The 25060-nt window shown below is 34.3% G+C and overlaps 1 protein-coding gene across 4 annotated transcripts in view; it reads left to right on the forward strand.

Annotated features, from left to right (window-relative positions):
* ZFPM2 (zinc finger protein, FOG family member 2) overlaps nucleotides 1–25060 on the forward strand; it is a 314514-nt gene that overhangs the window by 5229 nt on the left and 284225 nt on the right. The window contains exon 1 of one of the 4 annotated variants that reach the window (XM_074886420.1): nucleotides 12898–12955. The exons of the other annotated variants lie outside the window; for them this stretch is intronic. The gene's annotated coding sequence lies outside the window, so the exon portion shown is untranslated. Of the gene's footprint in view, nucleotides 1–12897; nucleotides 12956–25060 lie in introns of those variants that run through there. 4 annotated transcript variants of the gene reach the window in all.

Raw genomic sequence — 25060 nt, forward strand, 5'->3', positions numbered from 1 at the left:
AAAAAAATTGTTTTAAATTATTGCAAATGTGTAGGAAAATCTACCGATTAGAGGCTCATAAATCATTCGGGGGAGTTTTGTAAGTTTAATAGAGGCAATAGTACAGGCACATTGATACATTGTCACCGAGATCCAGTAGGCTTATGTGTAGGTGTTTGGTTTAGAAACAGAATTGAGGGGTGAGAATCTCTCTCTCTTTGCATTTCCCCCTCCCCTATAAAATTCCAAATTAACGTAAAATGCAACCCACGGATAGCTTTAACATGTCTCATTGCTAAAGTAGGATAGGAAATGAAGAATTTTCTATCTTTATCTTTTTTAAAAATAGACATTTTTCTTCTCTGACAGAGTTTCACTTTGTACTCTCCTTTAAATTGCACTGTAGCACATTAAAGGCACTTACAATGCTTTCAGTTTAATCAAAGCAGACCAGTAGGTAAGCAGCTGCCTGTACCTCTTGAGTATGAATCATGAATGATGATTTTTAGTTTTCTGAGACCGAGTATTAATTCGTTGCAAATAATCGATCTTTATGTTGCAGGATATTCACACCATATATTAAAATGGTATATATATTTGCAGTCATCTATGAATAGAAATGTGAATATTTTAAAGACATTCAGCTGAGAGGGAAAACAATGCAATTGGATATTTTTTATTTTCTGTTATCTACTAATTCCTATTTTTGTTAGCTGTATAATAGCTAATGTAAAGATTAGTATAGGGCTCTGTTTATTGAAGTGAGGAGGAAACCAAGCTATCCATCAGTAGTGCCAGTTCTTTCCATTAAACATAAAATATACATCACGAGTGCTACAGAGGTAGCTTACTAATAAGAAAACTTGCTGTAAAGTCATACAGCGTACTAGTAAAAGCCGTTCTTCGATCAAAACACCATTTCTTAAGTCAGAAGAAAACTGTTCAACTTTGCTTGGTAAGGTGACTAGGGCAAATTATAAGATGGACAAGATTTTTGTTTTTAAAAAAGGAGCTTTTTCCTTTCACGTTATACACATACGATTTTTGTGAATTTTTAAATATGTTTCTAAAGGGCAAAGAAAGAATCTGAGAGATTCTTGATGAGGTATTTTAACAGTATGTACATCTCAAATTTAGTTTGTGGGCAATCATTCTAACATAAAGATATAATTGCAGTTAATTTAAATATAGCCTGTAAAGTAAACGATAGATGAAGCCAGTTTTGCTCTTCGATTTGCATGGATGTGCCTTCAAGGGTGTTATCTTCACAGTAAGGATTTCACCTGTGGATTTTTATTATTTTTCTCTATTCAAATGAGGGACCAAATAGGCTTCCTACTAGATAAATGTACATTCGCAATTTTAATTCAAAATCCTACGACTTGTATATTATGTATTCTTTAAAAAAGTCTGCTTAAGCTTTCTTTGCACTGTGTCGTTCAAGTGTGCTTTTAGTAGTTCGTGTTACAGGTATTCAGTTTGTAGCATTTTGCATAGCTTCTATTGGAAATCTTGAAGTTCATTTCTCCTCTTTGGATGCAGATGAAAAGATTTAATTAAAATAATGGGTTTGAATTGTGAAAAATTACTGTGCTTGAGAAAGGGATGTACCCCTTTAAAGATATTAGCATAAAGATAGCACATTTGTTTACTATGTTTCAAAATCAGCTGCTAGTATCTCTGCCACAGGTAACAATTGACTTTTCAGGCTTCAAGTTAATAGCCTTGTCTCTTGCTTGTAGGGATCAATATTAGTATTAATTAATCACCATTATCAGCGCTAGGATCTGGTTCTATTTGTTGTTACATCAGCAAAATATCAATATAGAAAGTGGACTCTCTGATCGTCATGGCAACTTCATCTCTTGGGTCAAAGAAAGTTTATCTTATCTGTGCATGGAGAGTGGCAAACTGTTTAGGGATCTAGTTTGAACTCTAAGAACATTGATTTAGTTTTTGTTTGTGAATAGAGGCTGAATTCCAATCACAAGGGATAGGTAAGATTTAAATATTAATGCCCACAGGCTTGCCTGAGAGGGTGTCATTACCATTATTGTCGGATTGTCTTTTTGAGATGACACAATGGTAGAGGAGAATTGTGTAGTCAGGATTATTTACAGTTTAGTAATTTGTGCATTGGACAAATGGGTTTTAAACTGAAAGTATGGAAATTCTGTATCATTTATGCAGTAATATTACTTCTCCCATGCAATGGTTAGAATTTTTTCCAGTTAGTTAAAGATAAGTATAGAATTAGTGCAGAAACCTGGAATAAGAATCTGTAGAAGGAATGTATTTTATTATTCATTCTTCCTTAAGAGGTTTTTCAAAAAAGTGTCTGAGAAGTCTAGAGAAATAATATCAGTGTTCCATTCACTCCTGAATTAATGGCAAATAGACATCATGGAAAATCTGAACGCTACAGTCTGGTTACAGTTATTTTTGAGTTGTATAAGTTGATAAAATTATCTCATGAGCTTGTGGTAATAAAATATTGATAATACTGTTCTATCATGTCACAGCTCCCTTTTTCTATATTCTTAAGTGCTTCTTAGAAGTCCTCATCTTAGACAATGCACCTGAGACTTCTTAGTATATATAGTCATAGCATGGTGTAATCTTGTTCTGAGAGTTTTAAAGACTTAACGATTACAAGCACAAGTTTTCCTTTGAGAAACAAGTGCACTTTCTTTATCCAGTTGTTTGTAAATGTATGTGTGTATTTATTTGTTTGATAGTTTTTAGGACATGCTGTATTTGAGACATAGATTAAGAGTATCAGTATGCTTGCCTCCTAGTCATTGGTTAGATAGCAATTTTTTTTCATTCCTAGGGTGTGAAGTAACAGAAAGTCTGTGTGTCTTACTGATGCAGGTAAATATTGGTTTAGGAAATCCCAAATGTAATAAGAGCAGTTCAGTACATTTGCAATATTGAAGAAGAGTCCTTGTAAAAAAAAAAAAAAAAAAACAAAATCCTCAACCAAACAAAACCCAAGCACTTGCATAAAGCTTACACTGCAGAAGGAATCACTTCTCGGTATTGACATTTCTCATTGATTATTCAGTTTTATCTAATGCTTTGAAAGGGTAATGCCATCATGAGTTGGTAGCAGATGCAGGCGGTTGTCACAGTAGATTTTTCTTTTTTAAAAAAGAAAAAGGGATTTAGTTTGATATAAACATATACAATCTTCAGTTATATTTTAATAGCGTCTCTATTGTTTGTGTAATCATGATCATGAAAATAGTTAAAAATACTGTAATAAGCAAAAAATGTTCCTGTCTTCCTATTACAGATGTTGAACAAATATTAGCCTGGTTATTTTCCATCTATCTTCTATTTTTCATACGTCCCATATTTCCTGTGTTGAAGAAGAGTGTTACGTAACATTGTCAACCTTTGTAAATGCTATTTTTTTTAATATTTTGATGAATTAGCTAGGATTTTAAAATGTTTAGGAAGTGAGATGGTGTTTTTATTAGTAATCCTCAGAAATCTTTTATTTTTATAGAGCTAATTTGGTGCAAGGCTTATTCACCTATTTGATCTGTATTTATATTCATGCAATTTCTTAACTGCAAGTGTGTAAATAAAGCTAGAGTGTGACCTTTAACCTTCTTATTTTTTGAGTACTACTGTGTCATTTTATAGAACTTTTATAATCAGGGTTTGTTCAATTGCAGTAGATTTACAAAGTGGTAACAGACTATCAAAAATAACAATGCTTTAGCAGTTAGTGAGTTACTCAGACATCTGTTTATAAACTCTTCTCATACATTACTCTGCACTCACATAGATGAGTTAGAGTGATGTTGCTTTATTCTTCCAGACAACTAGACGTGAAGCTTCAGTCTTTGATTAGCTGATATAACTGTATGTCACATGCTGTTTTTACTGTACTCGATCTTTTTACCTTAGATTCAGTATAACAGAGGACAGTAAAAATCTTCTTGAATTCAGACACTTTTCCATTTTTCCTTTCCAAATAATAAAGTATTAATACCAACTGCAGTAAAATACTACAACATTTTCCATGTTACTATGTTTCCTATCTGTCTAACCCTTTTTGGAAGGTATAAAAATACTGTATGAGAAACTTAAGGAACACACTCTTTAACTTCATTCATAGAAACAGTCCTGTTGATGATAATAGTTAAAATGAATGTGCAAATGTTTATAGGATAGGAGTTTAAAAATACACACAACCACAAATGGTATGTAATGGTTTGGTGTATGTAAAAATAGAATGTAAAGCAGAATAGGGACTAGGTTTAAATGAAGTGTTTTCATTATGTTCAAAGGAATTCCATGGTTCTGGTTTTGCCCCTTGTGCCATACATGTTCCTTTTCGTATTATCTATGAGAAGTAAAAGTCTACATATTTTTGTGGCAAAAATGATATAGAAAAATGTAATTACTTCTTAAACACACTTGCAATCATTATTGAAAAGTGATTTTTAATGAGAATAGAATGAATTGTGCTGTAAAATAAGAAATTCCTCATAGACCCAAATATGGTGAGAGAATTCTTTTCGTGTGTCTATTGTAAAGATTTTCTCTGCTGAAATGGAATAATCTTGAAAATACTTTTTCTGATGGTACATGGAGGTGTTCATTTAGGCCAAGAAGAAATTCTGTAGAGGGTGATACTATTTTTACTTTTGTAGTTGCAGCACAAGCCTCAAAGGAAGTGCCGTGTTTTACTCCTGTAACTGGGATCGTCATTAGAACCCTGCTATTTAATACTTGATTATATTTCTATTATCAGGTGTGAAGGTTAATGTTTATAAAATATGAAAAAAAATTTGCAAATACATTGTCAGATCTACCTGAAATTAGGCATTTATTCTATACCTCCTTAGGTTTTGTCTTTTCGCTTTCAAATTCAGGCTTCATATTAGATGGCAATAAAGATTCTTTCTCTGAAAAGTTTTGAAGAAGTACAGTAAGGTCTTTCATAATACATTTTATGCAGCTCTATGCAAAGAAAATGAACCATCTGTAACTGATGCATGGAACTATGACACAGTTGTGAAATGAGCGAAGACAATGGTAAAATTATTAAAGCTGAAGTTGCAGTAGTTTTTTAAAAAAACTGCCCCCACTCCCCCCTACCTTGTAATATTACAGTCTTCAGTTAATAAACATGTATGAAAAGACTTTTGGAAGCAGTAACAGATAATTTTTGAAAGCTTTCAATTAGATTGGTATTTGAGTATTGTATCTGCTAATTGTACTTTGTCCATTTCAGAATGGATGTAGACAAAATGCTCTAGTTTTGTAGGATGCAGAAGAGAAAATCTATGTCCATAGAAGTACTGTTGTTTTGGGCAGTTTTAATGTGTCAGTAATCCATATTCATACAAACAACGTTGGAGTACAATTGAATGGCACTGTGTATGCGGGGTAGGATGTAGTATATCTGAGAGACCATTGGCTTGCAAATAATTTCAGTTTTTAAGGAAACTGCCTAATTTTTTAATGAAAATGCATATATATTTCTATTTTTTTAAAAAACAAAACTTGCTTGATAGTTGTTCCAAAAATGCTCATGGTATTTCAGTGATCACTAAAAAACTTAAGAACTGAGAAGAATCTCAAATGTTTGACAGTTTCTCTGGAAAAAATATTAGCTAGTTGCTAAAAATACAAGTGCACTCCTTAACAATGTGCATCTTGGACAAACAGACGCATATTTTGTCATCAAGTTACTTAAGCTTCTGAAGTCAGGGCTACAACTGGGTCAGATGATAAGATGAGCACAACAGAAAAACGAAGAGTGGCTCTGATAAAAACTGATTGATTGATGTCTGGCTTCCCCACCATCACAAGCAGTTGACAGTTAGTTTGGGATCAGATGATTTGGCTTTTGCGATAGAAGATGGGGCCTGGTAGGCAAGTCTGAAGGACAAAAAGGTCAGTTTCTGTACAGTGTCAGGCAGTGCTGGGTTCCCACAAGGTGGGGTATTGGATTATGTTTTTCTTTAGCTACAAGACTTAACTTTTCATGGTCCATTGAAAGACCAAATAATCGGGTCAGTATTAATACAAAAATAAGGCTGTAAGTTGTGAGAGAAGGGAATGAAAACAGAGGAACTATACCTGTTGGACAAGTGAATTACAGAAATAACCATTTTTTGCTATTTCATTTCTGTATTTACTTAAAACATCATAATTTAAAGCATTACATGATTTATAAACATTCTGATTTTAAAAAATGGTTTCCACAGTAAATTTGTCACTGTAGCTGCAATGAGATTTTTGTAACATATGTATTGAGGGACTGTAATGAAACACCGTGGATAAATTAATTTCAGCTTGTGAAATATTGTTATTCTGTGATCCATTATGTACAGGAAAGCACACTGTACCTCATATACAGAAGTATGTGTTTTTCACTAGATTAAGAGCAATTAGCATGGTATACTTAAGTATCATTAAAATAAATTTATGTGAAGGGTATTTTTGTGAACCAGAGATTATTTATCAATCTGTGACTATACTGTGAACAGCTGAGTGTTTATGGGGTTTTCTGTGAGGTTTTTTTTTCAGAGCACATTTACAATTAGCACTCTCTGTGTAATAGTCACAGAAGGGGAAAAAAAATGTGTAAATGAAAACCAAGACATAATAGCTTTTAAATGAAAAAGATTTTCAATGCAGCCATGAAAATGTGTACAACTGCCACAGAATTGGAATTTGGACAGCTTGGATTTGAATTTAGATTTTTGGACAGTTTGATACTCTCTCAAAATCCTTTATAATGTATCGCTTTTCTCTGAGTTTTAAGGGTCACATCTCCAAAGGACAGTTGGGTCTCAGCTAATGCTTCTGGCTTAATATCAGTAAGATGAATTCTGCAAGGTGCTGTATTGCTGATAGTATAGCTGGAATGCAGTATGAAAGAACCTGTAGTGTAACCTGGAGTGCTCCCAGTAATAAGTGATCAGTGTAGGTGAACTGGTGGTCATTTGAACAGTGATTAGTTATACTTCAAGAAGGATTGTTTTCCTACTGTCTAATATATGGAGACCTGTTTAATTTAAGAAATAATAATTAAAAAGGCCTTATTCAAGAAATACACAGTTTTATCCTGGTTATTTTGTAAGCCTCTTGAGTGTATGTAAAAAACATGTTTTAAAACACATAAATCAAGTCTTAGAGAAGTGTTTATGAATGCAGATTTAAGGCAAGACTGTGGAAGTGTTTAAGAGCTTCTTCCATTTTTATTAATATCATGGTGCATCCCTTGAGCATCAGAGTTTTGTTGGGTTTTCATACATTGTTATGCTGAGCTCTCACAGCATTGCTACAGGTGGTCTGAAATAAACTGTAAAAGCCCATTTATAAATTGCAGATAGATACGGTTCAGATTTTCAGGTGGGTTTCTTTGACAAACATGTTACATCACAGAATAAGTTCTTTTTTGAATGTCTTGTACTGAAGTTTTTCCAAATGTAATTTTATGCTTAACAAAAATGAAGAGAGCTTTATTAGACTTTTCCTCAAAGTGTGATACTTGTGTCTGACCAGGAACGGTAGCCTGCTTTATTACCTGTTTAGGAGTTTTACCCCTATAGATTATACAACTGAGAGCCATTTAGTTATACAAAGAAGAAAATCGGGTTGGTGAATCAAAAAGGGGAAGAAACCCTCATGTAGCCAAAATAATCAAGATCAGCAATTCTTATAAATGGAGAGTAACCATCAGCTACTTAGACCAGCTAGACTGTGTAATTTTATAATTAGTCCTGCAGTTTAGGAAATCTCATTTAAGAGGGTGTGTGCTTTGGGGATGTTATGACTGGTTTCATTAGTCTGACAGTCATTTTGACGTTCTTTGTTGGTTCAGAAGTTTTCACTTCCATGAAAGAAGGTGAAATTCAGGTATGGAATTCTTATGCCACCAAGTTCTTGCTAAATTTGTTTTTCAAAATCGATTGTCAGTCGAACCATTGTTTTCAAAGGTGTGGCATTTGCATTATAGAACAAATGAGAAAAAAACATTTTGAGTTTTAGTCTTGCTATGCTTAAATTGTTTCAAGTCATGAGAGCCATTTGTGGTATATAGGTACGCATTACACCATGCAGTACCAGTGTAAGAGAAGAATCACACCTAGTTTGCACTAGTGTCCTCGTCTTTGAAACTGAAACCCCACTTTTGTATTCATGGAAAAACCTTTTGAGAATATGCATTCATGTGATGCCATCAGGAAAATAATTGCAGTTTTGGCTTGTATTTTATGTTTAAATTGGTACAGTTTTATGTTAATCTAGCCCCACATTCTTGCAGAATGCTATTTACTGGAATGCTGAGTTGTGCAGTGATATGGATTTTATTTGCAGGGATGTTAAAAACCATGAAAAAATGGTGATGACTAATCACATTTATTACTAAAATATTGATTTGATGTAAGAAAAACATTTTAAAATGCTTCAAAATCAGTTTGCTAGTCTTTATCCATTTCTTAGTGGACAGATGTTCCTGTTACTAAAAGTACCAAGATGCAGATGGTATTATTTGGCATCTTTTTAGAGGCTTCACTATTATTATCTGTGGTGAACCGAAAACTAAACTAATACATGATTCTTTAATGGCAGTTCATATTTGCAAGAAATTATTTGAATAACCATCTTTATAACAGGTCATGTCAGAAAGAAAAAATCTCTACAATTAAATAGTCACAAATTAAATAGGAAGTTTTGTGTGTCTGCATGTATGGAAGTGTTTTGCCTACTAATTTGAACTTGAGAACTATTTCTAACAATATCTCTTTTACAAATCCAGTAAAATTATACTTACATATATACACTCATGTTTATTTAAATATCTCAATATATGTGAGAATTAATATGAATTGAGGCTTGTAATGATGTATAGCAGCAATTTAATATACACTTATTTTTTTTGAAGAAAAAATGCTACAGGTAAAGATATTATTCATAAGCAAATAGCTTGAAATTATGAAGTAATTATTTTTGAATTCTTCAAGTAATCTTGTATGCTGTATCTTAAACAGACCGCATGAAACACATAAACTCTGGAATTATTACCTCCATTTCAGTAACGGAAAAATGAAAGCTTAAGTTTTAGGTTTCCTACTGTGGTTCATACTTTTCAATCCAAAGTTTTTTTTGGTTTGTTTGGGGGTTTTTTGCATTAGATGCTGATGCCTGGTATTAAGATTCTCAACACCTACAGCTTTTGCTGAAATCAGTTAATAATATGCCCTGACTAGTGCTATCAGTAGTAGCATCCAGATTCTTTCATGCCCATTTCTGTCATTAGGCTATACCGTTATCCTCCTTTTACTGGAAATTTCCACGTGTGTTTAATGTAAATGTGTTATATACCTTGGACTTTAATGCGTGTTAAAATAGCCAAGTATAGCTCTTAGAAGATTTTCCTTTCTGTCTTCCAAAAGACCTGCAGAAATACTTCATTTCAGATTAAAATCTTACTTTATAGCAAGATCATAAATAGGGGGAGCTACAATGAAACCTCTGAACTTGAAGAGTATGCTGTGCCTGTTTTATTAAGCTGCTGCTAATGGTGTGGAGTTTTGTCTTGGAAATAGGTTCTGTGTCTTAGATTTTAATGTTACACTGTTACAGGCACAATCGTACAGTTTCTCTCTCCTAGGTTGTTATCTGAAGTTTTGAAATTTTGAACTGCTTTGCCAAAACCAGTTCCTCTTTCATACATAGCAGATGTTTTACACTGAGTGATTTTAAGATGCCAGTCATTTTTATACAGACTATTATGCCCAGACAAATCGTTCTTAAAAAAAACCAACAAAAAACAAAGGCCAGTGCCAAGTCTGGTGAGCATTTTTTTGCGCCTTAAGGATGATGCATCTTCAATGTATGCCTAATTGCTTTATATAGCTCTGATTTATAATATACCAGAATGTATAACAGTATATTTCAAAGAAAGCATGTGTATTATGGAAAACTGGACTGTATGTATAAAAATCATGAATCATTTTGCTAATAGAAGTGATTAAAAAAACAAGATTATAAATAAAGGATTTTGAATTTCTGTAAATTACCTTTATAAGGAATGGACAGAGAGATAAAATTGGCAGGGGTAGAAAGTTTTGCATGGAAGTGAGTGATGATGTTTGTTCTCAAGTTTTTGAAAAATAGAAGATTCAGTGAAAATACATTTTATTTATGCGAACCGAGCTATCACACAACACTTTGTTTAGTTTGATTGAATTATTCCTAAAACAATATTTTGCCCGTATGTGGTCATTTGCTTTTCTTTCACTGTTTTTAAGTTTTTCACAAAAAGTCCTGGTTTTTGTGCTTTAGCTTTTACATTCAAAGTTGTTCTCATGTAAGATGTTGAATATTTGCGGTTGTATTCTTGCTTATTTACATTACATTTCAGTTTTTGTGAAGGATAACTTGAATGCTGTTAAACATGAGAAAAGGCTCAAAAAATTGGTGGGAATTTGATCTCTTCTTAGAAGGGAAGTATTAAGAAGAAGGAAGCACTGTTTGTTCATTCAAGAGCAGAGAGAAGGAAATAACCGAACCCAGGGAATTTAAGGCTTTGCAATACCTTTTTTTTCCCTTCCTTTTCTTTCTTCTTTTGGGAGAAAAGAGCATAGAATTTGTTTGTACTATATACAGGAACACTGAAACTCTGTAAGTCATAATTTTTGATAGCTTTGATAGATTTTAAATTCAAATATATTTTGATACTTGAATTATGTGATTGCAGTTGTATGTGAAGTGTTAAGTGTTGTAGGCACGTCTGAGGTCTGTATTTTGGTGCTCAAGTATTAGGCATCTTGTTAGAGGAACATCAGGTGAGTCTGTGTTAAATGTTCTGCATTTCATATGAAATAGTATGAAATATGAAAATACTTATCAGGCAGGTACTGGTAGAGCCTGGAATAAACCCCAGGGCCTTTGAGACCTGTTCTACCTGATGTAGTACAGTTTTTGGAGTACTTTTAACCTTACTCATCTCTACAGTAATGTTTGCTAGTTGTAGAAATACCTCCTAATAAAAAAGGAAGACGGAGTCTGTTGCCTCGATCACATCATTCTAATAAAGGAAAGTGAGGCCCAAGAAGAGATTGCCAGGTCTTTGACATTAACATTCTCATAAATATATATGAGAAATAAATAGATCTCAAATATACGTGACTGGTCTGCCTGTACAGCTAAAGGGACTCCAAAGGCCAATAGTTTGCTGAGTTAACAGAAATTATGTAAAAGTAGCGCCACATGGCCCTTCCTTGATTCACTATATGGAGTAATTAGGCTAAACCTTATACACACTTGTTGCACCTGGCACATGGGAAGAAGTTAGTGATTATTGTTTGGGTAAATGGTGTAAATCTGGGAGTGGTAAATTTGGGAAAACATACTTCTTCTTGGTCATCCCACTTGACCTCCAAAGCACTTTTTAAAATTGCCAATAAATAGAAATGGACAGAAAAAGTTGATCTCAGTATTCTGCTGGCTGTGACTGAGGGATTGGAAATATAACTATTGTTATGTATTTATATGTATTACCTTAGAGGAAATACTTTTCTAACAATTGAATGCCAGTGCTTTATTAGCTCTTCTTCATTAATGTGTTAAGACCTAAATTTGTTTTATTATATGCAAGTTAGTTATCTTCCTTTTTTGAAGAATATTTCTAGAGTGAAAACCAATCCCCCTACAGTGCATTAGTGGTGTCAGCCATTTTTCAGGTATGGTTTGGTTTGTGTTGTTTTGTAAAAAATGCATCATCAGATATAGTACTGCTGTCTCCTAACAGCTGAGAAATTACAACTTTTGATTCACAATTTCTGTAAGCAGTTTCAGAATACTTTTCTAAATGAGTAACTAAAATTTTTCAGAAAGGTTGCTGAAGTTGCACCATATTGGAATCAATGGCAAATTTTCAAGAAATCGAGGACTGTCCTTCATGGTTGTGTTATATCTGGCATCCTACCTTTGCAGTGACTATGCAACCAGTCATTGGAGAATGAATAACAAGAGAAAATAAGCTTAGTAACAAAAGGTGTTTTGTCCACCCTGTTTATGACTTTCAAGCATTGGGGTTGTGCCCTTTTTGCTTGATAATGCTCTGTGAAAAAGATGTGAAGTGTGACTAAAGCAAAAACAAACTCACAAAGTTTATTTTCCTCCCTTCTTGATTTTACTTGTTACTAGAGATGAAGGTCTTATCACTGCTGTAAATGAATATGAGAGCTTTGTGGGGAACTCCTGGAGTGTGATACTCTAAAAGATTGATTCAAATCAGCTTTAATAGGGATTTCTTAGCACTAAAGGGTCACCAATGTAGGTAAATTAAGGGTGGCTGGTTTTTTTGTGTGTATTAGCATCGGTTTTATTTCCAGTGCTTAATAACTGATGTAAAGAGAAAGTAATAACTTAGAGATTTAGAAAGCTCTTAAACTGCATCAGTCAGCCAAAACATACTTCAGCAAAAGAACAAAAATCAAATATGACAGTATTGGCATTTTTAAGATAATAGAAAAGGAGAAAAACAATGAGCAAAAATCTTTCAGGACTGACTTGCATGTCTCAGGCGAAAATGACATAATTAAAATACAGTTAGACAGAAGCAGGTCATAGGTTTCATTGAAATCAAGGTGAATTTTTCAAGTACAATTTCATATTAAATGTTAATTTAATAATTTAATGGAGATCAGTGAAAGGTCAAACTGGCATGCAAAGGGTTAAAATGCTGAATAGTGACCTGAACAGGGAGTTGTTGTGTCTCTGAATCCCAGACATACTTTATTAGGACAATCCAGCTGGTTTTCTATTTCTATCTCCTCATTATCAACACGCTTATGGTATGGCCTCTTCCCCCTCACTTCCAATGCCAAGAATTTGGCAGGGACACCATGTGAGGAGGTCAGAGACTGATTGAGAGGAAAAACGAAGTTCAGACTGCAGCAGAGAGGCAGAAAGAGGGAGTCCGTGAAGAGCTAAGGTTTGTTGTTTACTGTATGGAGACTACCAGCAGAGCTTTTTTTTTTTTGGAGGGGGGGTGAGTGGTGATTATAGCTCTATGTGAAATTAAACTACTGACACGAGGCTTGATGTTCTTACTGAAAATGGTGTAAAACAAGAACAGTTAAGCTTAAGGAATTGCATATATAAAATGAGTAAAAAAAATGAATAAAAATGAATCTTCAATTTCTTCATGATGTTTGGCATCTTTGTATATTTTAAGAAGAAAAAAATCTGAAATTATAGTATTTTTCTTTGAAAAAGCAAAGGCTTATAAATAGAAGCAGCATACTGTTAAATTACTTCATGTGTTGGATCTAGCTTTCTCTGGCTGAGAGAAAAAAAAACAACCTCCAGCAAATGTTCAAAGGAAGGAAGTGGGAGGAAAAAAGTCCTCACACATTTCCATAGTTTCCATTTCAAAATACATCTATCATTGCCTTATGACACATACTTTACATCAACAGGTACATCAATTTAGTATTAATATTGATGAAACCCATTGTATGATAGTATTGATTAAACAGAAAATAAAATCGACATTTTGTGCGTCCAAAACCATGCATAAAAGCAGATAGAGAAAATACAGAAAGATTTTCTGTAGAAGATCGATTTCTGTTGGGAACAGACCTATTTGTATTTCTTCAAGACAATATGCAGTGCTTTGCTTCAGTCTGATATGGATTATCTCAAAATTGATCTATGGTTAATACTGTACTAAAAAAATATTTTTTTTTTCCTCCTTTTTGTGGCATTCCCTTTTACGTAACAAAAAAGTGTCTGAATGGAAAAGTGAGTAAATTTCTTATGGGTGTGGGGAGATACTGATTTTGTAGCTCTTACATTCTTATAATTCCTGTGGAAACAGATAGAGGTTATGTGTCTACAAGGAGTGGTAGGATTTAATCTCAAATTCACAGAAGTCTTGTCAGGTATTTGCTGTCCAGTTTTTACAAACAATTAATATATAATCATTACAAATAAGATGTCTGTGGTGGTCTTTGCCTTTAAGCTGTTGTGATTAAGGCTGATGTTTGACCTTGTGTTACAGTTCCAAACTCTAGGAACAAGTGTTCTCAGCCTATGTGTTCAAACCCCAATTTATTCCTGTGGCATGTGCCATGCAGTTTAGGGAGTTTGTGAGCCTTAATATATGGGCTGTGTGTTAAAAGAAGAATGCGATCTTCCTATGAGGCCTTGATCCTTAGAAGTTCTAAATTTCTTATTAAATTACGAGAGGAATATTGTCCTGACTAGCATACTGTCATGAATTTCCTGCAAGTGCTAGTGGTGGTGGTGTTTTGATTGCTTGGGAAAACTTAGCATTTAAAGGAAGCAGAAAAGCACAATTTAGAAACAGGCCGGGTGTGTGTGTGTGTGTGTCACGGGGGGAGGTGAAGGAGTGAGAGAGAGCAAGAGACACTTATTTTGCTGAAAGGATGAGGGAAAAGAAAGAAAATTCCTCTCTGGTAAATTCAGGTACGTCCTTAATTGAACAACATGAGCACACAAGCAGGGTGCAGATAATAGACAAAGGAAAAAGAAAGGATTCACTCTGGGCTGGGATTAGAACCTGGGGCTTTCCAAATGTGAAGAATAATTTATACTTAACTTACTCTCCTGAAGGAAGGGAGAACATTTTAGTTGAGTTACGCTAGTAAAGCTAATATTTCTGTACTGATTCGTAATATTAAAAGTACTATTTATGCTTTTATTTTTATACTATTCACAATAAAATGATGATACTTCTTCCCCCTCATAACAGACACCTAACAATGAAGCAGCTTCAATTAAGAAGCAGAACATCAGCCTCTGGCATCTTATTCTGTTGTTCCATCTTTTTTGCTAGGGAGAATTCATTTGTTTCTTAATTAAGAAAAACACCAATAGCATGAAAAATCTGCTTATGATACCTGAATGGTAATTAGGTGAAAGGTAAAAAAGAAACACACACATACATTCCAGTAGCAGCCAAAATGAACTTGAGCTGATAAAAATGAACTAAACTACCCTTGCATAAATCGAGGCTGAGAGAAGTGTACAGTCATTATGGCTAAGACAATATGCAAACTATCTTCAAAGAAATCAAATTGCTAGAGTGTTTTCATTTGCATGTATTAACTATTAACATAATGAGGAGAAGTGACATTGGACCCGGATTGTGTGTCTGTTCGGATTGATAACTCTACCGCATCTGCAAACAGGCGCCCAAAAATCAGACTAGTAGTCAGATCAGTGTTGAACTCTGAAGTGCATATGGTTTGTTGTTGGGTTTTTTTGTTTGTTTGTTTTTTATGTGAGTATTGTGGTTTTTTTAAAATATCTGGAACCCAGAACAACATGCTGAGATGTTGAATGCAAGCTATCCTTTTATTTTTATTCTTTCTAAAGGTGATCCCTCTGCTACAAGCACTTACTTCATACTTTCAAGGTACAGATACCAATTTTGAACTTTTTTCCATCATGTATATTCCCACTTATCTAGAAGGATGACTGTTATTATATGTTAATTTGGAGTTATTGAATGTTTGTGTAATTACTCAGGGATACTTTTTTGTCTTTCAAGACTGTCCTCATATATCAAAATGTCCTACTTAAACTGTCAATCACTGTGCTCATGAACAGAGAGAAAGCTTAATAGAACTCAGACTTCTGAGAAGTCAGTTGCATGCTATTTTACGTGATTACTTAGGACAATAGCAAGCAATGTTTGTGATAGCAGTTGTTATCTGCTTAAATATTGGGAGTACATTTAAAGTGTTATATGACAGATACTATATAAGAACCTAGTTTAATATAGCAAGTTCTTTTGTTAGAAGAAAAAATAGAAATAATTATAAAAACTGAAGATCTTTTTCCAGATTCATATGAGAAAAAAGCATATAAACTAAATGCAATTTTTGTCATGGTTCTCTTTGCCTAAAATCTTTCCAAAAGGAAGTTATTTCTTGATATTACAGATCAAAATTACTTAAAGAATGTAATTTTGAAAGAAGGTTAAATGAGATGGGAAGCAGGCATATGCAGTCCTTAAAAAATCAGAATTTATGATGTTTGCGTACTCTGGAAAAAATATTTTATAATTGTTACATTGTGTTTATATATACACACACACAGAGTGTTTTTCTGTGAGTTATATGCTTTGCTATTCTTGTGCTTTGAGACTGTGACAAAAACTAAGTACTTTTGCATTGCTCGAAAGAACACATACAAATTTCATCTCTGAATGTAAACCCTTCTTCCAAGAGGGGAAGGATTCCCTCATGGTTCTTTGACTGCTGTATGCATCTCTTTCTTCACATAGCCCATCAGTCATAGTCGAGTCTGAGAGGTGAATCATGTGAAAACTTGAATATTTGAAAAGAATATTCTTAAGGCAGCCTGGCTGTGTGGGTAAAAGTATGGGGAATATCTGTATAAATAGTGGTTTATGTAGCAAAAAACTACCTCATGTTAAGAGAATGGAACATACATAACATGTTTAAACTTGATAGCATACACAATATTTTCTTTAAGGAAGTAGACATTGGTCTATAATGAAGGTATTATGATAATACAAACTTGCAATTAATAACAGCTCTGGAAGCAGGTATAACCCAAATTCTTCATTTTTTTTTCTTAATTTTCTTTTTAATGTGCCCAAATGTTCAGTAATTTCCCCATGCGTTACATGTATGTATCTGGAAACTGACACTGGGGAATTCTGATCACAATTTTTTGTGTTGCTAAATTGTTATTTTTACTTTGTAACTAAAAGATATGTTCCGTATAGGAACACTGAAAACAAATATTTTCTCTTTGGAAATTCGTGGAAGTTAGAGTAGGATCCCCCACAGTCCATATGGAGGATATTCTAGTTCTGATTCTGTTTCAGCCTCAAGTCTGAGAATTAGCATATAGTTTGCCATACTACAACCTGTTACGCCTTTTGTCTACAGTGTAGGAGTGGATGTGAAAATGCCTGTAAGAACTTGTTGGGTACAAATCTCTTGTAAGGGCATATTACAGAGTTCTATAGAAGGAAAGAGTTTGTGAAGGATAATCTGAATTTCAGATTATGTCTACCCATCCAGTTGAAATTTCTGTTTAATGCTATCTTAAAATTAATTAAGCTAACTTTTTATAGAGACAATCCTGCTATTGTGGATCGTGTTAAAAAACCAAACCAAAACCATATGTAGAAATAAAATAATTATATTCTATTTAATTTGTAATAATTACTTGATATCAATACGTTTTTATTCTCTGCAGATCTCACTTGAGGGCTTTTGTTTTCTTCTGTAACAAATAAGATAACTTTCCAAAGAAATCAATAGTTTGTACTATGTTGTTACATTGTGTTGGGCACCTAGTAATGATGTAAATATCAGGATGTAGCCAGTAATTAGTTACCACAGGTGACATGACTTCAGTTTTGAAATAGAAGTGAAATCTTAAGTATCACAATGTATATAAGAAATCTTTTATCTGTATCCACCTCATGAATAAAAGTCAGAGGAAAAATGTCACCCGTATATGTTTTAAATGTACTTCCACTTTATGTTGTTCAAAAAAAATTGAACAAGAGCCAGATATTTCGGCTAAATAGAGTTTACAGATTTTTGCGTATGTAAAACTGGAATGTATTTAATAATTCTAATTAACATTAAATTTTGCTCAAATATTCAAATTCTTATTTGCATGAAGCCACAAAGGGAAGCATCTTCTCATTAGCTCCCTTAGGATAAGGAGTGAGTAACTGTTCATCCTTGTGTATCAGCAGTTTTATCCCGCATTTTTCAAATCCAGAAATTAGATGTGTCAGAAGCAGTGTGCGGGTATGTGTATGTGCATTGAAGTCCATTAATATTAGGAGGATTCCAGACAGGCTACTCTGAAGAAACTAAGAAAAAGTTTTAGGATCTTGTATTTCTTACTGAATTTTGAGAATGATTGGGGGGGGTGGGGGTGGGGGTGGTGGAGATTTTTTCCTGTCTTTCTTGTTACACTACGATAGAACCTTGAATAACTTTGTTTGTTAGCACTGATATCTTAATCATATGGGGGATACCAAGTTGCAACAGACAAGCCCTAATTTGTAGGTTTTGTTTTCTTTCAGAAGCAGAATTGTATGTGAAATTATTTATCAGTGCATTTTTGTATATGAGACAGTGATTTAGATGATCTGGCTTTAATGAAAAGAGGCATTTGAGGCTTGCACATTCCTTAGTGCTATGCTACTGTCTTAGGCAGGATTAATATACCAAAAATACTGTCCGGAAGATCAAATCCAAATAGGAAAGTTCTTGGTTTTCGTCCCTACCTTTTGTTTATGAAAACTGCTACACTTGTAGATTTTATTGAAAAATTACATACTTCAGATTTTGGAAGCTCTGTGTTGTTTCTGCTCGTGATTTATATGTTTTTGATGTCTGAATAGGAGGAACTGTGGAAAACATTTAAAATCTGCCTTTTTAAAATCTGCTGCTTCCTGCAGTGATCAAAGGCCTCGATCGTTTCTTTCACTAAAATGGGAGCAGCGGACAGGAGAACTCTGGCAAACTCTGTTGTACCTTGTAAGACAGAGCTTGGTGCTTGGCTTATGGGATCTATGATATGTTCAAGAACAGTCACCTGTTCATGTCTAATGATAGTCTTCTTTTCCACAGTAATTGACATAGCTATGTGCTATTCAGGAAATAGTGTAATAGCATAAAGAATCCCAGTTTCTGTTTACTGAAAGTAAAAAAGTATTTTTATGATTTTGTAAGCCTGTTAATGTTCCTAAAATAGCATTGTAATTCAAGTAATGAATAAGAATGATAATGACTGTAATAATAGTAATAGAATTATTCATATTTTTATAGATGAATTTATATCCATAGTAAAGAATCCCCTGTGAAAAGGGAAGAAATAACCATAAATTTGTAATCTTCAGTGAGAAGGAAGGGCCAATACTAGGTGTAGTAGATCTGTGGGATTTACCTGTTCCTTACTCCTGCATTGAAAAAGGGTTCCTGAAAACAGTATGTTTATTTGGCTTTGCTGTGTGATTTGCTGTTGGCTCTGTATGTAATAGCAAAGAAAAGAGTAAATTAATTTCCCTAAGTGGATATGATTGGCTTACAGACAAATGAGTCTACAGTCTAAAGTTTTAATTTTGTTTCAGATATTTTAAATTTTTTATTTTCATTTTTCAGTGAAGCAGAAGTGATGGAATGCTCCTTAGGAAAAGTTTAAATGCAAATGGTAAAATGTGTCTGCCTGAATCCTGTGTTAATTGGACACATTCAGCTACTCAGGCACCATTTCTATACAAGTTTGCTGTGCTACTTTTGACCATTGGTGGTACATATTTTGGGAATCTTCTGTTAATACCTCCCCTCCTCCCTCAGGTTTGAATGATTTGTCAGATTATTTTTTTTCATTCCTAAATCTCCTTATTGGCCAAGATTAGCTGTGATTTGGTGGCAGGCACGGTGGTCTTTATTGAGGTGTGTGTAGATTTTGTTTGCTTGTGTTTTGTGGGTTTTGATTTTTTTTGTTGTTGTTACTTTTTGTTTTAACATCTCTTAAGAAGGGGTATTTCCTCTTAGGTCCTAGAGGGCCTCTCTGTGAAACTTTTGAGGACCTCTGTCCCTTTAATGTGCATTATCAGTCTCCTGTCTGCTTTTCATGGTTGATGTCAGGAAAAAAGTAATGCCTAGCTGTCTTGCCAAAGGAATATACAGAACACTTCCGCAGAAACCAACCAGACATTTATAAATTAAAACATAAAAAAAAGATAGATTGTTGTAGTCACAAAGTTCAGCTTCTGTTTCCCCCATCAGCACTTTCAGTGCACTGCACTGGATGTGTCGTTTTGGGTATCACATTGAAAGAGGGGGAAAAAAAATGAAATGTTGGAGTGGAAATGTCAGAAGGGCATATTAAGTTGAGGTGATCTTCTCAGGATTTTTTTTAGGAGAGTAATGATCTTAAATGTTTTTTAGGCTCAGCTTCAGTACTGTATTGTGCATATCTTCTAGTAGATACCGTAACTTGTGGAGAAGTCTATTGGCACAGCCCATAGACTGTATTGATGAGGTTGCTAAGGCACACCCTGTTAGCACATGTGTTTCTCTCAAGGTATCAGAGGCAGTAAAGAGCCTCAATAGCTACACCATGGCAAAAATGAACTCTCCTAGTGTTCTAATTTCACTAAGGTATTAAATCTGTTACTTGCATAAAGCTTTATTGGTTTTGATTTCTGCTGTTCTTTAGCGAACATGACAAGAACCACTACTAGTCTATTTTGCCGTATCTTAGATTTTGAAATTTAACCTCAAAGAACAAGTAATCAGTGTTTTTTCATCTTCTTGTACTAGATGACTACTGCAGTGCTTACAATGCACAATGATTGTGAGGACATTAGCTGTGTTCTTGTGGCTGACACCAACTGCTGATCATGCAGGATGTTCTTCTAGTAGAATCTGCAGATGAGATTTAAAATCACTGCTTTTAAATATATACTGGATACCAAAGACACTAAATTAAAATATAATTAAGATCTTATTAAAATTGTGCTTTTAAATGTTTCTTATCATTATTTTAGAGTAATATTTACAACTCTATACCAAAGTAAGAGAAATTAGTAATTTTTCCCAAATCCAGTGATGACATTGCATGTTTATAAATACCTTTCAAACATTAATCCTTTGAAGCACACACATGAGTCTGAATTTGGCTAAGAGCCACAAGGCACATATCATACATTCTAGAGATAAAAAGAGGAGGGGAAATATTGTGAGTGGTTCATAAGCAGCAGGTCCCCAGTGATATCACCATTTCCTTAAAAAATGGCTCAGCTGCATGTGCAGCTGGTTCTGAGAAAAAACAAACGATACCCTGAGCAGTCCCTTCCAGCTCACCCTCTCCCACATCTGGGGATTCAAGCTCACCCATCAGCCTTGTGCCAGCAAACTGTGCAACTGTCTCAGCTCTAACATGCAAGTAGTACTTCTTGCCACCTAAAACAAATGTGTCCAGACACACTTCTTAAGCCACTTCTGTTCAGCTGTAGACATGCTTTTCAAGCCTAATGCTCTGAAAGCATTACACTTTTCATATCAAAGTTTTAAGAATCTATTTTCACTGCCACAGAGAGGTGTGTAAATTCAGTCTTGGAGACAGTAAAGCTTGTAAAAGTGGGACGATCACACTAGAAATGCCAAACGTTACAGTAATTTTTGTAGAAATATGAAATTCACCTCTGTTTATTTTTGGCTTTGTTTATGGTTATAGGATAAAATTACTTTTTTCTGGAGTAGATGAGAATGTGTGCAAGGAGAAGGCTGAAATCTAATCCATCCAAATGAAATCGTGCCATCTCAAGGAAGATTTAATAAAAGACAGTAACAGGTTTTTGGGTTGAAGTTGCAGTTCCAAGTGGAATGATAAGTCACATTTAAGTGGTTTATCAAAACGATTGAATATGTTTGATAAACTTATATTAATGTTTGATAGTTTTATCTTGCTATTTGAATATTAATGATCTACTATAAAAGTATATCAAATATTGTCACAAGCATTTATAAATTTATAAATAACTGCAAGAAATATAAACTGTCGGTTTGTAGTTGATACAGTAAAACTACTTGAAATTGCTTCAAATATTTAAAATGTTTTTTCTAATAAATTGGCTCCCAGCAGTAAGAATGATCTAGCGAGCAGGCTAGGTAGCAGACTACCAGCTGGAACTGGTTGGTTACCCATGCCATGTGCTAATCAGTGGTTAACCGATAAGCTTTATAATGAAAGGCAAAGAGAAATTACTTTAGGATATTTGGTACAATAAGGTAGCTAATATTTCTTCTGATTTTTGGAGGAGGGAATGTGATTAAGATATACTAAATGAAAATCCATACAAAACCAGTCAAATTGTTAAAATATTCAAATATGCCTTACTGTAACAAGAAAGCACTGTAATGTACTGAAATCAGCAATAGAACAGCTGTGTTTTAAAGGACAGTACTTTGAATGTCACTTGACAATTTGCTTTCAATTAGAAGTAATTTACAGGAAGATGCCCACAAGCTAATCTTTACAGGATAATTAAGTTCCATTTTCTTTACTTTTAATTAAAAAGCAGAAAAGATTTAGCTGATCCATAAAAAATGTTCTGTTTAAACATTCATCAGACTTCACACTCTTTTTTTTGTTATTTGTTGTAGCAGATGTTATCAAAACTGCAGTCTGCTCTGTTTTAAACCCAGTATATTTGGGAAGTGAAACACGAGTTGCAATAGGCGTGTACAGCTGAGGTATGATCATTTAGCTTCTCTGTATTTGAATAGCTCTAAAATGATATCCATACTCTGGGCTTTAATCTTGCTTCTTCCATTTCTTGCCGTTGTGAAAGAAAGCAAAGCAGATGAACAGCTCTGTGGATGTTAATAGTATTTTCCTCTAGCTTTTCTTGTTATAATGCCATTAGAACCTTAAGTCTGAATGTAAAGATGAAACCAAGTGTCTTTGCCATTAAATTTGCATGTTAGCAAAGTTGTCTGTATGCCTTCAGAATTGATGAAAAGGAGATAAAATAAATTCTTTTGCTGTATGAATGTCTAAACACTCAAATACCTATACTGGAATGAGTTAGTGCTAAGTTTTTAAGAAGGGAAGATGTATCTGTTTCTCCCAGATACTTCCTCATTATCTTTGCAGATTTTAAGAAGTGAAAGGAGATTTAGCTCTAGATTAAAAGGACAAATTTGAAAAGCAGACTCATACAATGGAAAAAATTACACAATTAGGACTTGTTTAATTTTAAACTCATGGCAGACTGTGCTGTGAAAAATTTTGCATATAAAACTGAAGGTCTAATACTTTTTTGAAGTGTGAGATCTAATTATTTGTTAGTTTATACTGGCATAGGCCCAGTTACTTCAGTGAACATGTGAGACTTTATGTAACAGGGCCATGATGTTAACAAAAATACCTGAATACTTGTATTAAGTCTGAAGTATACTCTTTTTGAATGTTTAACTCAGAGCTAACCAAGTTGGTGATTATTTTCCATAATGCGTTTTGAACTGCGAATAAAAACATAGAATGTTTTATGTGGAAAGGGACCTCCAGAAATCATTTAGTTCAACCTCCTACTCAAACCAGAACCCATTTGATCAGGTTCCCAGTCAAGTTTTTAAATATCTTCAAGGATGGAGATTCCACAACCTCTTTTAGCAACCAGTTCTACAGTTTGACTACCATCTCTGTCTACTCTTTTTTGCTAATATTTAATCAAAATTTCCTCTGCTGTGTCTTGTTTCCACTGCCTCTTATCCTATCTTTGCACACCTCCAAGAGGAGTATGGCTTTGCCTCCTCTGTATCCTCCCATTAAGTGTTTGAAGACAGCAGGAAGAACTCTTCTTAAAACTGGACATCCAGCTCTCTTGACCTTCCCTTGCTGTAGCCCCTTGGTGGTCTTGTGGTCCTCTGTCGGACTCACTCCAAAACAGTCTGTCTGTCTTGTACTGGAGAGCCCTAGACTGGACATAGTACTTAAGATGTGGTCTCACTATTACTGAATAGAGGGGAATAATCACCTCAGCCTGCTGTCTAGACTCTTGCTTTTGTCCAAGGATGTAGTTGGCACTCGCTGCTGCAAGAGCACACTGCTTATTGATGCTCACCTTCTTCATCAGGACTGCCTGGTCCTTTATAGCAAAGCTCTTTTTCAGTTCATTGGTCCCCAGCATGTACTGGTTGGTGCATGAGATTAATCTGTCCCAAATGCAGAATTTAGGATTTGTCTTTATTGAACTTCATGTTTCTGACAACCCACGTCTCCAGGTCTCCTCTGAGTAGCAACCTTGCCCTCCAGTCTCAGCAGCTCCTACCGGTTTGATACCATTTCAAACTTCCTCAAACCATTAATGAAAACATTAAGCATATTGACCCCTGAGGGATATCTTTAAGAGATGGACTCCAGTTGGATTTGATAGCAACCCTTTAAGCCTGGTGATCTAGCCAGTTTTAACTTTGTAAGACCACAAATGCAACCCATATGTTATGAGGTAATACTCTTAAAACACTTAGCTTTTGAAAATAAAGGTATTTTATATTTTTTTTCCATAAATGAATACTAGAATTACAGTATCTAAATACACTGAATTATTCTGAGTTGCAATTATTGAATTAAAAGTTTCTAGGCATCTCAAGTTCTAGATTTGCTTTTAAGTTAGCAGATAGATAGACAAGGGCTTTCTATGTACTTATGGATTTAAACACCGTGCATTTCTAAATAGACCTTGGTGTGATTAAAAATACAGTTTTTGATGAAGTCAAGAGCAGTTAATATTGTCTGTAAAGAACATACAACCAACTTCCCAGAAATCACCCTCAAATTGAGCTTTTTGAGAATTTAACATTCTGTCTTGCTTGGAGCAGCTCTCTTTTTAGGCTGTGCTAGCGCACAACTCCCTGTTTGTACGCAGATGTGTTTTTATGAAACATTTAATATAAGCTATCCAAACAAGTTCAGCTATCTTTTTCCTTCAGTTTTAACAGCTTTTTACGATTACAACTTATAATTTCCCTCTACAAAATTCTTGGTAGCATCATTAAGAGGCAGAATGAAGTGAGAAGGTAATTTGTGTTGTAATTTGGATGTTTGTGGTTTTTTTATAAATGTCTAAGCATGTTTCCTTCCATCAAAAGGCATATGGAAAAATGAGAATAGTCTTATGAGTCACATTTTAAAAAGGTTAGAGGACTGTGGAAATACATTTGAACATGCGCATGTTCGTAGAGGAGTCACTTCATATGCAGTTAAATACATGATTTACGGTCACTCAGTGTAAGTCTTTAGCTATCTAATTGTTTGGGATCCAAGATTAGCTAATTATTTAGGTTCCTCTATGGGAAGGGAAATAAATAATTTTAGAGGGTCATTCATTCTTTCAGTTTTGCACCCTGCTTCAAGGGTTGCTTTAAACCGTGTTACTGAGAAAGACAGTGATGACCTCTTTCTTTTGGCTGTCAGTTCTTACGGCTGTTCACATATGGCACAAATGTTTGTGTGTCCATAGAGTGAACTGGGGAAGGAACTGTTCCAAGTGAAA

The sequence above is a fragment of the Strix uralensis genome, chromosome 1 (assembly GCF_047716275.1).
Source record: "Strix uralensis isolate ZFMK-TIS-50842 chromosome 1, bStrUra1, whole genome shotgun sequence".
Classification (NCBI taxonomy): domain Eukaryota; kingdom Metazoa; phylum Chordata; class Aves; order Strigiformes; family Strigidae; genus Strix; species Strix uralensis.